At 54.6% G+C, this 14817-nt stretch overlaps 1 long non-coding RNA gene across 1 annotated transcript in view; it reads left to right on the top strand.

The window, feature by feature from the left end:
• LOC138513740 (uncharacterized) overlaps positions 1-14192 on the top strand; it is a 30551-nt gene extending 16359 nt beyond the window's left edge. The window contains exon 3 of the long non-coding RNA XR_011281804.1: positions 14162-14192. This is a non-coding gene — a long non-coding RNA (uncharacterized lncRNA). The remainder of the gene's footprint in view (positions 1-14161) is intronic.
• Positions 14193-14817: the final 625 nt, after the last annotated feature.

Here is a 14817-nt window from a genome sequence, read left to right as displayed (position 1 = left end):
TGCAGGTGTGGTCTTGGATCCTGCAACAATGACCATCTCGTTGTCATGTCCGGACACATACTCGACAAGTGCCTTCAGTTCGTCATCCGTGAAGCTGGGCTTCCTGGACGGGCCGGACTGTGTAGCCGTGTCTGGGGCATCAGCCTGTGCCGGACGAGCACTCTTCCTCTTCCGCTTGGAAGGTGGTGGTGATCCTGAGTGTCCTGCGCCGCTCTAGACACTAGGGGCAGGAGCCCTGGTGGACTCTGTATCAGGAGTGTGGGATTGCACACTCAGCATGGGAGTTGGTGCAGGCATTGGCTCTAGTGTGATGGTGTCAGGGGGAATGTCAGCAGCATGGACTAGGACCGACACTGTCCTGGCTGGGTGTGTGAGGGCTGGGGTGGATGGAGCCGCAGCTGCCCCTGCAGCCTCTCCGCCCTGCCTCCTTGGTGCAGCAGATGACCTTGCTGCCCCAGATCCACGTGGCATGATGGCATCAACGTGCACCAGCACACGTGTCGTAGCCCTGCTGACCTGGAAGTCAGCCATGGAGTCAGCCAGGTCTGGTGCCACAATGGGCTGGTCCAACAAGGGCTGAGCATGGATGGTGTCAGCCACATCAGCATCAATGGGAGGGGGGGAGGGGGGGGATTATGGGTGCCCGTGACTGGTCCTCCACACATGGGGGGACAGGCTCACCCTGCAAGTTACGACCACGTCCCCTACTGGATCCACCACGGCCACCACTTGTGGCTCTTCCACCTTTGCCACCCTTACGGAATCCTCGCCTCCCAGCCATGGCACTGATGTTAATGTGCGTATGGGAGTGGATGTAGACTATTGTCCTGGGCAATTGGGGGTCAAAGGGGTTGGGTACCAGATGGTAATTGTACCCTAGTGCTCTAGCAAGGCTGAATGTAACCCCTGGGGAAAGATGACGGGTCACGCAACGCACAGGAGGCCCAAAAAAGGGAGATGACGTGCACGCAACCCCTCCTAGACCACGTGTGCAGAAAGAAAAACCTGCACTACGCTGTGGCACCCAGAAACACAAGAATGAACGTATGCGTGTCACACGCAGCCTAGAATGACCTCTGAAGGGGTAGGCTACACACGGGGCAAGCACAGATGTTAGATACGTGCGTGACTCACCGTCTGCCTGGTAAACGAGCGTGTAAAAGGAGCACGTTTGGTTGGCAACACCCCCGCCAAAAGAAGATTTGTCCGCTGTCTGAGGAGACAGGACAACAGTAGAAGGGAACACTGTTTGAGGGAACAGGCCCAGGTAAACCAGTAAAAGAGAAAAAAGAGAAAAAGCTGTCAGAGGTAACAGGGAATACGAACTTGAAACGCCGTGAAGTAAATCGCGTGTGAAACGACAAGAAGTACAGAATTCACCCACTCGCTCTCCACGAAAAGCACGTACAAGGAAAACGTGTTCTACACGTACCTTTTATACAGGCCCACACGTCCAGCGTCACTTACGCGGCGTGTACGCGCTAGGGCCATTTCCACCTATTACATGCTTTGTCACTTCTGCGTGTAGGGCCATTTCCACCAATCACACGCTTTGTCACTTCTGCGTGTAGGGCCATTTCCACCAATCACACGCTTTGTCACTTCTGCGTGTAGGGCCATTTCCACCAATCACACGCTTTGTCACTTCTGCGTGTAGGGCCATTTCCACCAATCACACGCGATTACACTCTGACGTGCAGTCTTTCCACGTGTGCTCTGTCATCACGTGCTGTGTGGGAAACACCTGTGCGGGTCACGTCACAGACGCGCTTACGCTCTGAGGGCCTTTCCTCAGTTTTCACGCTGACGTGCAGGATTTTCACGTGCAAAATCACTCCGTACCAAGCTGGCCACGCGTACGCACACGGAATACCACGCTCCTGCCCGGAAGGCCGAACTACTGCCCCCCAGAGCCCGAGCACGCTCCCACCTGCTGCTGCCTGACTGCCTGCTGCCCCTGCACTGCTGGGGGGTGGGGGTGATAGGGGACATGAGTGGGGGCCTGGTGGGGGCTGCCCCTGGTGACTGGGGGGGTGGGGGTGATAGGGGACATGAGTGGGGGCCTGGTGGGGGCTGCCCCTGGTGACTGGGGGGGTGGGGGTGATAGGGGACATGAGTGGGGGCCTGGTGGGGGCTGCCCCTGCACTGCTGGGGGGTGGGGGTGGTGGGAGACATGGGTGGGGGCCTGGTGGAGGCTGCCCCTGCACTGCTGGGGGGTGGGGGTGGTGGGTGACATGGGTTGGGGCCTGCTGGCAGGTGCCCCACAGTGCTGGGGGGTGGGGGTGGTGGGAGACATGAGTCGGGCATGAGTGGGGGCCTGGTGGAGGCTTCCCCTGGTGGCTGGGGGGTGGGGGTGGTGGTAGACATGGGTGGGGGCCTGGTGGAGGCTGCCCCTGGTGGCTGGGGGATGGGGGTGCAGGGAGACATGAGTGGGGGCCTGGTGGAGGCTGCCCCTGGTGGCTGGGGGGTGGGTGTCCAGGGGGACATGAGTGGGGGCCTGGTGGAGGCTGCCCCTGGTGGCTGGGGGATGGGGGTGCAGGGAGACATGAATGGGGGCCTGGTGGAGGCTGCCCCTGGAGGCTGGTGGGTGGGGGTGGTGGGAGACATGAGTGGGGGCCTGGTGGAGGCTGCCCCTGGTGGCTGGGGGGTGGGGGTGGTGGGAGACATGAGTGGGGGCCTGGTGGAGGCTGCCCCTGGTGGCTGGGGTATGGGGGTGCAGGGAGACATGAGTGGGGGCCTGGTGGAGGCTGCCCCTGGTGGCTGGGGGGTGGGGTGGTGGGAGACATGAGTGGGGGCCTGGTGGAGGCTGCCCCTGGTGGCTGGGGGGTGGGGGTGGTGGGAGACATGAGTGGGGGCCTGGTGGAGGCTGCCCCTGCACTGCTGGGGGGTGGGGGTGGTGGGTGACATGGGTTGGGGCCTGCTGGCAGGTGCCCCACAGTGCTGGGGGGTGGGGGTGATAGGGGACATGAGTGGGGGCCTGGTGGAGGTTGCCCCTGCACTGCTGGGGGGTGGGGGTGATAGGGGACATGAGTGGGGGCCTGGTGGAGGCTGCCCCTGCACTGCTGGGGGGTGGGGGTGGTGGGAGACATGAGTGGGGGCCTGGTGGAGGCTGCCCCTGGTGGCTGGGGGGTGGGGGTGGTGGGAGACATGAGTGGGGGCCTGGTGGAGGCTGCCCCTGGTGGCTGGGGTATGGGGGTGCAGGGAGACATGAGTGGGGGCCTGGTGGAGGCTGCCCCTGGTGGCTGGGGGGTGGGGTGGTGGGAGACATGAGTGGGGGCCTGGTGGAGGCTGCCCCTGGTGGCTGGGGGGTGGGGGTGGTGGGAGACATGAGTGGGGGCCTGGTGGAGGGTGCCCCTGCACTGCTGGGGGGTGGGAGGGGTGGTAGACATGGGTGGGGGCCTGGTGGAGGCTTCCCCTGGTGACTGGGGGGTGGGGGTGATAGGGGACATGAGTGGGGGCCTGGTGGAGGGTGCCCCTGGTGGCTGGGGGGTGGGGGTGATAGGGGACATGAGTGGGGGCCTGGTGGAGGGTGCCCCTGCACTGCTGGGGGGTGGGAGGGGTGGTAGACGTGGGTGGGGGCCTGGTGGAGGCTTCCCCTGGTGACTGGGGGGTGGGGGTGGTGGTAGACATGGGTGGGGGCCTGGTGGAGGCTGCCCCTGGTGGCTGGGGGGGTGGGGGTGGTGGGAGACATGAGTGGGGGCCTGGTGGTGGCTGCGCCTGGTGGCTGGTGGTGGGGTGGTGGGAGACATGAGTGGGGGCCTGGTGGAGGCTGCCCCTGCACTGCTGGGGGGTGGGGGTGGTGGGAGACATGGGTGGGGGCCTGGTGGAGGGTGCCCCTGGTGGCTGGGGGGTGGGGGTGATAAGGGACATGAGTGGGGGCCTGGTGGAGGTTGCCCCTGCACTGCTGGGGGGTGGGGGTGATAGGGGACATGAGTGGGGGCCTGGTGGAGGCTGCCCCTGCACTGCTGGGGGGTGGGGGTGGTGGGAGACATGAGTGGGGGCCTGGTGGAGGCTGCCCCTGGTGGCTGGGGGGTGGGGGTGGTGGGAGACATGAGTGGGGGCCTGGTGGAGGCTGCCCCTGGTGGCTGGGGTATGGGGGTGCAGGGAGACATGAGTGGGGGCCTGGTGGAGGCTGCCCCTGGTGGCTGGGGGGTGGGGTGGTGGGAGACATGAGTGGGGGCCTGGTGGAGGCTGCCCCTGGTGGCTGGGGGGTGGGGGTGGTGGGAGACATGAGTGGGGGCCTGGTGGAGGGTGCCCCTGCACTGCTGGGGGGTGGGGGTGGGGTGGTAGACATGAGTGGGGGCCTGGTGGAGGCTGCCCCTGGTGGCTGGGGGATGGGGGTGCAGGGAGACATGAGTGGGGGCCTCGTGGAGGCTGCCCCTGGTAGCTGGGGGGTGGGGGTGCAGGGGGACATGGGTGGGGGCCTGGTGGAGGCTGCCCCTGGTGGCTGGGGGGCGGGGGTGGTGGTAGACATGGGTGGGGGCCTGGTGGAGGCTGCCCCTGGTGGCTGGGGGGCGGGGGTGGTGGTAGACATGGGTGGGGGCCTGGTGGAGGCTGCCCCTGGTGGCTGGGGGGTGGGGGTGGTGGTAGACATGGGTGGGGGCCTGGTGGAGGCTGCCCCTGGTGGCTGGGGGGTGGGGGTGCAGGGGGACATGAGCAGGTGTGCAGGGTAGTCCCCTGTTTTGTGGGCTGCCTGCAAGGGCCGTGGAGGGTGTACAGGGAACACCTGTGAGGACCCACCCAGCCTAATCGCGTGTGTAACTTCCCACGCACCCCTGTAATACACGTACCAAGCCAAATCGCGTGTGATAATTCCCGCGCATACCTGAAATACACGTACCCTGCTGAAGTCGCGTGTAAAACTTCCCGCGCACCCCTGAAATGCATGCGCCCAGGCTATTCGCGTGTGGAACTTCCTGCGCACCCCTGAAATACACGCGCCCAGGCTATTCGCGAGTGGGACTTCCCGCGCACCCCTGAAATACACGTAGCACGCTGGGAGACATGAGTGGGGGCCTGGTGGAGGGTGCCCCTGCACTGCTGGGGGGTGGGAAGGGTGGTAGACATGGGTGGGGGCCTGGTGGAGGCTTCCCCTGGTGGCTGGGGGGTGGGGGTGCAGGGGGACATGGGTGGGCGCCTGGTGGAGGCTTCCCCTGGTGGCTGGGGGGTGGGGGTGATAGGGGACATGAGTGGGGGCCTGGTGGAGGGTGCCCCTGGTGGCTGGGGGGTGGGGGTGATAGGGGACATGAGTGGGGGCCTGGTGGAGGGTGCCCCTGCACTGCTGGGGGGTGGGAGGGGTGGTAGACATGGGTGGGGGCCTGGTGGAGGCTTCCCCTGGTGACTGGGGGGTGGGGGTGGTGGTAGACATGGGTGGGGGCCTGGTGGAGGCTGCCCCTGGTGGCTGGGGGGGTGGGGGTGGTGGGAGACATGAGTGGGGGCCTGGTGGTGGCTGCGCCTGGTGGCTGGTGGTGGGGGTGGTGGGAGACATGAGTGGGGGCCTGGTGGAGGCTGCCCCTGCACTGCTGGGGGGTGGGGGTGGTGGGAGACATGGGTGGGGGCCTGGTGGAGGGTGCCCCTGGTGGCTGGGGGGTGGGGGTGATAGGGGACATGAGTGGGGGCCTGGTGGAGGTTGCCCCTGCACTGCTGGGGGGTGGGGGTGATAGGGGACATGAGTGGGGGCCTGGTGGAGGCTGCCCCTGCACTGCTGGGGGGTGGGGGTGGTGGGAGACATGAGTGGGGGCCTGGTGGAGGCTGCCCCTGGTGGCTGGGGGTTGGGGGTGATAGGGGACATGAGTGGGGGCCTGGTGGAGGCTGCCCCTGGTGGCTGGGGTATGGGGGTGCAGGGAGACATGAGTGGGGGCCTGGTGGAGGCTGCCCCTGGTGGCTGGGGGGTGGGGTGGTGGGAGACATGAGTGGGGGCCTGGTGGAGGCTGCCCCTGGTGGCTGCGGGGTGGGGGTGCAGGGAGACATGAGTGGGGGCCTGGTGGAGGCTGCCCCTGGTGGCTGGGGGGCGGGGGTGGTGGTAGACATGGGTGGGGGCCTGGTGGAGGCTGCCCCTGGTGGCTGGGGGGTGGGGGTGGTGGTAGACATGGGTGGGGGCCTGGTGGAGGGTGCCCCTGGTGGCTGGGGGGTGGGGGTGCAGGGGGACATGAGCACGTGTGCAGGGTAGTCCCCTGTTTTGTGGGCTGCCTGCAGGGGCCGTGGAGGGTGTACAGGGAACACCTGTGAGGACCCACCCAGCCTAATCGCGTGTGTAACTTCCCACGCACCCCTGTAATACACGTACCCAGGCAAATCGCGTGTGATAATTCCCGCGCACCCCTGTAATACACGTACCTGGCCAAATCGCGTGTGATAATTCCAGCGCACCCCTGTAATACACGTACCCAGCCAAATCGCATGTAAAACTTCCCGTGTACCCCTGTAATACACCTACCCAGCCAAATCGCGTGTGATAATTCCCGCGTACCCCTGTAATACACGTGCCCTGGCTAATCGCGTGTAAAACTTCACGCGTACCCCTCTAATACACGTACCCTGGCCAATCGCGTGTTAAACTTCCCGCGTACCCCTGTAATACACGTACCCTGGCTAATCGCGTGTAATACTTCCCGCGTACCCCTGATATGAACGTTACCCGCTTTGCGTTCCTTGTTTGGCAGCCCTGTAAACTGGTCCAGGGTTAGCGCAGCCCTTTGCGATGATTTAGCGATTTTGATGGCTTTTCCTTGCGCGAGGGCGTTCTTGGGGGCGTTACTGGCGCTGCTGCAGGGTCGCTGCGATACTCTGCGCCACGGCTGGTTTGGGAGCCTAAAATCCATGAATACGCTGTGCGCGGAAATCGGTTTTAGCGCACGTGCCTGGCGCAGACAATCGCACGCGGACACTCTGCGCCAGCCGCTTGCGACACTTTTCTGCGAAATTCTATGAATTACCCTGATAGTGTTTTCAAAAGCAGGCCGGGAAACAACAATGCAATTTCCAGGCAAATCTTTTTAAACAAGACACTTTCTCTCTGAGAGGACCTTTTTCGCTGCAACGTCCAATTTAACACAAGAAAGTTAAAACATGGGAAACACTTTCACTTTCTTAAAGAGAAACTGTTTGCCTTTACATTCAACCAAGTTTGCAGTTAAAATGGTTATCTTATAAAGATGCATTTAAATACTACAGAATAAAACGACTTTGAAGGTACTAACTCAGTTTGAACTTTTTTCTTCACACCAAAACAAATGCCACCACTGTGTGCTAATGGCCTTAACTTGGTAGCAGGTCATTATGGTGTGATACTGACCACTCCCTCTCTATAAGGCTATAATAGTGTGTCTCACATAATCCCTATGCCTAATATTTCAGTTTGTTGGCCAATATCAAGGTGGATTTGAATAGGTGGTGTCCATTATTAATTTAATGGCTTAGGCTGAGGTAATCAAAATGAATATCCTTCACTGCCCTTTGACTCCAGGTCCTTCCTTCTTCCCCCTTCACCACTCTTTGTTTATTTTATTTTATTGTTTAGTCTTATAATATGCTAATTCGTGGGGGTGATGCTTCAAGGCAACAAGGCAAAACAAAGCAGGATACTGAGTGCCATACAAAGGTGTGTCATACATGTTACCCCATTGTTGGGGTAACATAAAGATAAACAAAGAATCGGATCCTTAGTGCGAGAGAACCTCAGGCATGGTCGCGCAAGGGTTAATTTACTCTTAAAAAAGAAAAAACCCATTGAGTGGCGGGAGCCGAGCCTCATGGTCAACTGTTTTTAATCCTCCATCAAGAGGGTTGACAGGCACTCCATTCTCTGCGCCCATTCAACACTGCTGCCAAGACTTCAGTTTGGTACTCCCTTAAAAGCAGGTGAGCACCTGAAAACATCATTGCCGCCCGCCCACCCGGCCCCCAGGTGGCACCCTGTCACAGCTGGGCCCCAGGCACCATTAATTATTGGTGCTCCACATAGCAAGGGAATGCCCAATGTTTTCAGCCCTCCTGGATTGCGTATAAATACAGGGGCCGCCGCTGACAGTTGGACCACCAGGACTTCCTGGGCCACACGTGGCAGATGTGGCCCATGTGGAGAAGAGTTGTGTGGGGCTCCCAAATCTGAACCTAAATGCTGGGCTGAATCTTGCATAAGCAGCCCAGCCATATAAAAGACTTAGGGGCCCCACACACTATTGCTGCTGCTGTCTAGTGCCTGTAAAGCAGAACTGCTTACCAGAACCATCTCAAGAGAGGGTCAAGACTAGCCAAGGCCGAGAAGAACATCAAGAAAGAACAGCAGCAAGGACCTTGATACAGCCGTGGCCAGGCTGTCTCCGAAGTAAGACGTTTTTATATATAGTTTTTTGTACAGTGCACTGTATGGTCTTTGTATATACTTTTTAAAGACTTTTTCACATTTTGAAAGAAGTATTCTAAAGGACATTTTATATTGGTGCAGGTATTTTAAGATATGCAGTTGCTTCGGGTTATGTTAATTGTTTATAGTGTCTTGTGATTTCCCCTGTTCAAAACAAAAAATTCTAAACACCTGGCTGGTGTACCAGAAGAAAAAGGTATAAGTGAGCATACAACAACTAAAAGAATCATACACCAACATTCCTTTGTCCGCCTTTCCTCTTGTGTGCCAGTTACTTTGACCTGGTATCTTTTTTCCTTAGGGGTATTTGGGGGAAATCCTGCCCCAATCTTTGACTTTTCCTCCCTTTCCCACACCACATTGGGGGTCACTGGGTGATCTTGGATCCAGGTATGCAGGGTTGGAGACAGGTAAGAGGTGGGTCTAAAATTCAGTAGAGGTATACAATAAGTATATTGTGTTCCCAGCTACACCAGTCACCCTATAAGATGTGTGGTACGATCCCCCGCTACATTTGGAGGCACTGCCGAGATTACCTTTGGCGTGCCTATACTCTCCCTATCCTACCTACTTACCTCATACCTGCTTACCTCAGACCTACTTACCTCATAGCTACTCTCTCTTTCCTGGGGTAGTGTCGAGTTTGCTAGTGTGCATTTCTGTTTATTTTTCCAGTAAATCAGTTGTTTTGTGCAGCTTGTGGATAGGGAATTTTAGATAATGTTATCTTTATGGTGTTCCTGAATTTTACTGGATTTGACAGACAGGTACCATCCTCATGGATCAGCTTCAGGTAGCCAGCTGGGCTGAGGGTGAGGGGAATAAGCCTGACCATTGCTTTATCATAGGTGATGTCCCTTGGAGCACACCTCTACATCAGGTGCTCAAATGGACGGAATCCCTAGAGTCTCTCACTGGCCAGGTGAAATGTCTGGGTAAAGCCCCTTTGTCTAGCAGGAACCAGTATCCTGGTCTGCTACAAGCCTTAGGAATTTGACCCTGAGACCTTGCCCCTTACCATCCATGGGGCAGACCCTACAGTGTCAAATCCTCTCTAGGCACTGAATACATTAACAGGGTTGGAGGCTATTAAACCAGTCACACCACCTACTCTTAACCCAAATCCTGCCTTGCCCAGTGCTGCGCCCCCTCATCCTGCAGCACCCAGTATAGGTGTCATCATGGGTGTGCTCGTAAGCACCCCTATTTTGCCATGCTCTAGAGCGTGTGCCTGTGCTACGCCAGAGGATAGAGGCGCCAAACTGATCGCTTCCACCTTGACATTGTCATGAGATACAAAGTGCCATATTTCCATATTAGGGCCTTATATGGCTGCATTACAAGATAAAAACCAATAGCTTATTCAAAGTATGTGCTAAATGCTGAAAGTAATGTGGTAGCGCCTCCATTACGCATTAGTGAGCTACAAGGAATATGCAGGTCCAGTAGGGGTGGAAGGTTACATTATGCCTTGTGCATGGACAGGCAGAGCAGAGGCCCCAGTTCAGTAGCTAATAGAGACTTGTATTGGAGTGTTTGGAGCATTATGGCACCTATATAGCGCTTAGATAGCCAATCTTTGAAGCGCTATAGACACTAAGCTATGAGTGCAGGCCTGGTAGAGCTTGTTCACTAGGGGTTAATTGATTTCAGCTTCTCCTAGAATATTCTGTCTTTGTAACTGTAGCTCTGCATGGCTTAGTAAACAAATCCTCTTTCTCTGAGAAAGCCTGGTACGGCCTTCCACACACACTGATAAGACATTCCTGTGCTTTCGCAGATGGGCTCCAAGTAGGGAGGGGGCAGAGAAGGGATCACGTTGTAAATTTACTGAGCTGGGTTTTTCCATGGGCAAACCTATTTTTTGCACGACGAAGATTCTGGAACTGTGCGTCATGTTGACTGACAGCACGAGGTTACAAAAAAGCATGCCCACATGACCCAGGTGGGAGATCGATCCGCAGACTTGGTTCAAGCAAGAGCGAGTGCCTGGAACCTGATGCTCTTTGCAGCACCTTGCAGCGCTGTTATCTGAGCGGGGCTGGCAGCAGTTAGCTTAAGATGACCAGGGTCTCCTAGCGCTGATGACATCATCTCAAGGGGCGTAAGGCTGTGTTTCTCTAAGTTTTGTGATTTCTCTAATGAGTTTTGTACTCTTCTTTAACTTGAATACCAGATTTCTGCTAAATTTACTGTTCTGTTATATTATGCTTTTTGTCTAATAAATGCTACATTTATACTGATGGTGTCATTTCACTAGCATGAGTTCATTGCTTGGGACGAGCGGACCTGTAATTTGGGCTGAATTGGGTAATTTATGCTCTCAAGGGCTGGTCCCTGGGAAGAAAAACCCCTTTTCAAGACAGGCGTATGCCATCATGGACTTGTTACATGAGACCTTTGCGACACCATCTGAGCATGGCCCCTATGTCTGCCAGTGACCCTACTCCAGGGAGAAACCAACCAAGAGGGGTGAAGAAGAATACCAACTTTGGGCAAACCAGATGATACGTGACTGGATAGCTCCAAACCAGGAGAAGAGGTGTTGCATCATTGAGAGTCTGCGCGTTCCCGCGATGAGTCATCCAGACCCCACTATAAAGGACATCATGGACACAGTGGGTGGAGTGTTTGGAGCCACTGAGTCTGGTGCAGAGCTGATAATTAAATAATTTGCCACACGCCTCCAACAGGGTGGCCGTCTATTTGAATATCTGGCCAGCACCTAGCCAATTCTACAGCTAGATTTGCAATGGAAGGGGGTTACTCTGGGAGGATAGCTCAGGGGCAACAGGCTCACTTTGGAAGCAAGACGATGCAGAGCAACACAGGTTCGATCTCCGGATCCACGCTTAGAAACCTTTGGGTATTAAGCGCATTATAAATAACCAATTACAATTACAGCCTGAAACTGGTCAGGCTGCAACAGGTCATGCATGGAGCAAAATTGCTGCCGCAGATGCTTCCGCACCTATGACTCAGAGAAGGGACCCAAAAACCACCACCATTAGATGAACTGTCCTGAGACATCAAGTGGAGGAGTTGCGCCAAATCATCCACGCGATGCAGCTTCAGAGGTGTGCCAACTAAGCCATGTAATGAATCCAGCCCACCAGAGCGCGGAAGAGGTTCTACACCACCATCCCAAGAGAGTGAACAACACTGGTGGGCAAGTCATATGGGAACCAGCATCCACCCAGACCAGCTAGTCCACCTGAGAGGAAATCACCTGTAGTCATACTGCCAGCAAGCACAGGACTCGAACATCCTGGGCAATGTCTGACAGGCTCGTAGGACCACCAGCCACTGTGAACATTGCCATTGCTGGATGATAGAAATTGTATAATCCAGAGGTTTTACCAACTAAGAATTACAAGGTGTGATAAATGGAGACAAGCATTTGATTAAGATCAACTTGAATGTCCTGATAAAGACCTGTGGTTCAAGGTCGAAACACGTGTTGGCAGCGGCTGAAAAATAAATAACAAATGTATATTAGCCAACTTTGGTTGATTTTTTGTGAGAGGACTACTATATTTCTAGTGTCTGGCGCATTGGTATGATACATCTGTTTGAAGCAATTCATTGATGTGACATTGGGCTTAGATTCACAATCTAGAACTGATGTTGCCTATTCACCTTAAAGAAAGTAGAATTTGTCTAAATTACAAATAAGGTTCTTATTTGTTTGAATGTATGGTGGTTAGCACAGAGAAGTACTAGCCCTTCCTTGGTTTGGGATTTTTTGTTAACAGTCTAGGTGACAAGTGGGAGTCTCAGCCCTTCATCATTGCGCATTAGCTGGGAGAGCTCCCAGTCTACTCACTGTGAGAGGAGGTTGAACCAAGCAACATCATGACCTTGCACCAGAACTGTATTCTCCCAATCAGGCATGAGGTTGAGCTGACACTGGAGTTGACTAAAGAAGAGCCGACCAAGGGGCCGCTAACATGAAAGCAGCAACTCTGCACTGAAATGCCAGAAGAAAATCCAATGCAGGCTCGACCCCTGAAAGCTTCTCAAGCTATAGAGACCCTGAGACCATCAGAGGGCCAGCCCAAAGCCAGTGAAGATGGTGACGCTGAGGGCGATCAGTTTGGGGTCTAACCAGACCAATGGTTAAATCAGACACTAGTGTGTGTCCCTACACCCACAGAGCCATATCCCACTCCTAGGGAACCTGAACCCCATCCTGAGAGTGTTCCGTCAGAGTCCAATCCAGATCCTGTTCCAATCGCCCCTACTACACTGGACATGGTAGAGGAACCCTTACTTTTTCCTCCACTGGAAGATAGGACCCTGACTTGGCACGGCACACAGTGTGGGTCAGGAGGAAAACCTACAAGAGGCCCGGCTGCTCTCTGTCATACCAGCAGGGAGAGCACATGTCATGAAATTAACTTCTGATACACCAGGGGTCCAGTGTGAGGTTCCCATTGCCTGTTCCCCTCAGTCTTCCATTCCTCCTTCTTTGTGTAGAGCAAGTTCCTGGGTGTCCAGGGGCACTGTGGGAGGTGCCCAAGAATCAGGGTACTGGTTGGAAACTGGTGGCCTGTTATTCTAAATCATGGCTTGACAAATTCATAAAACAAGCCAAGTCTATCCATAGGGCCAAGGATAGTTCAACGGGAGGGAGCATGTAACCCCCTTGCGAGTGTAAAATAAAAAAAAGGAACAAAGAATCGGATGCCTGGTGAAAGATCCATGCCAGGGGTCCATAAACAAAAAAGGACAAAAAAAGAAATTAGATTCAAGTACCTTAGCACGTGACCACGCAAGGGTTCCTTTAATCTTTAAAAGGAACGCTCCTGTTGCGCAGCGAAAGTGGAGCGCCATGCTCAATGGTTTTCAACCCTACATCAAGAGGGTTGACAGGCGCTCCACTCAGTGCCCGCTCCCCACTGCTGCCCAGGCCTTCAGTTTGTCTCTCTCCTTACAAGCAGGGGAGCGCCTGAACACATCAACACCGCCCGAGCTGGCAAACTGTAACCACCGGCCCCAGGCACTATTAAGTACCGGCGCTTCCCACCGCAGGGGAGCACACAACGTTTTCAGCCCTCCTGGGCTGCGTATGATTAAAGGGGCTGCCCCTGACAGTTGGCCCACCAGGATTCCCTGGCCCACACCTGGCAGATGTGACCCAGGTGGAGAAGAGTTTTGTGGGTCTCCCCACACTCCCTCTGATTGCTGAGTTGCATCTTGGATAAGCAGCCCAGCCATATAAAAGATGTTGTGGCCCCCACACACTATTGCTGGTGCTGCCAACTGCTTGTAAAGCAGAACTGCTTACCAGAACCATCTTAAGAGAGGGTCTTAAGAGAGGGTCAAGACCAGTCAAAAAGCAGAAGAAAATCAAGAAAGAGCAGCAGCAAGGACTTTGAGACAGCCAGGTGGTCTGCAAAGAAAGGCGTTTTTATATAGTTGTTTGTACAGTGCACTGTATGGACTTTGTATATACTTTTTAAAGACTATTCACATTTTTAAAGAACTATTTTAAAGGAGTTTTTATACTGGTGAAGGTGTTTTTAGATATGCATCTGCTTAAGGTAAAGTTAATTATATATAGTGTCTTGTGATTTCTGCTTGTATTTAAAAAAAAATCTCAAAACCCTGCTGGTGTACCGGAGGATATTAATAAATAAGCATACAACAACTAAAAGAACCTACATCAGCATTCCTTTATTCTCCTTTACTTTTATGTGCCAGTTACTTTAACCTAGTGTCTTTTTTCCTTAGGGTTATTTGGGGAAAATCCAACCCTAATCTTTGACTTTTCCTCCCTTTCCCATGTCACAGCAGGGCTAACCGGGGTGATCTTGAACTCAGGTAAGTTGGATTGGATACATGTAAGAGGTGGGTCAAGCATTCAGTAGAGGGATATAATAAGTATATTGTGTGCCTGCCTACACCTCTCTACCTATAAGGTGTGTGGTACGATACCCCCGCTACACATTAAAGGAATAGGAAGCATGGGATCAGGTAACATGCCCAAGTGGTCTGTTTAATAATATTCAGTAACAGAGATCAGAGCTGAGAGTTAGGTTACATAATGTTGTTGTTGTTTTTGCTAAGGGACCATTAGTTAAAGAAATTGTGGTTCTTGCAGGATATTCATGTTACAACAGTTATAAAACTAGTAGACCTAGGAACAAGTCATGAAACCTTTTGTACGGCCAAGGCACACAAATTCAAGATGGTCAGGTAATGGCTTAGTGTGACAATGAGGTGGAAGAGCTAGCCATAAGGTATAAGTGCAGTAGATTCAAGTATGGGAGTCATTGGAAGGAGAGAAGGTAATTTGGTTAAGGTACCCGGCCACATCTGAGCCAGACATTCTGCTCATGGAGCCAGATATTCAATTGAATTTTGAACATGGTGGAGGGTATTTCCCAGAAAAAGTTATGTGGAAGTTGTTCCAGAATTGCAGTCTTAATACTGCAAGAGATATCTGT

The sequence above is a fragment of the Ambystoma mexicanum genome, chromosome 12 (assembly GCF_040938575.1).
Source record: "Ambystoma mexicanum isolate Mex_15411 chromosome 12, UKY_AmexF1_1, whole genome shotgun sequence".
Classification (NCBI taxonomy): Eukaryota; Metazoa; Chordata; class Amphibia; order Caudata; family Ambystomatidae; genus Ambystoma; species Ambystoma mexicanum.
The sequence above is the reverse complement of the archived record's forward strand: the minus strand, read 5'-3'. Positions and strand labels throughout refer to the sequence as shown.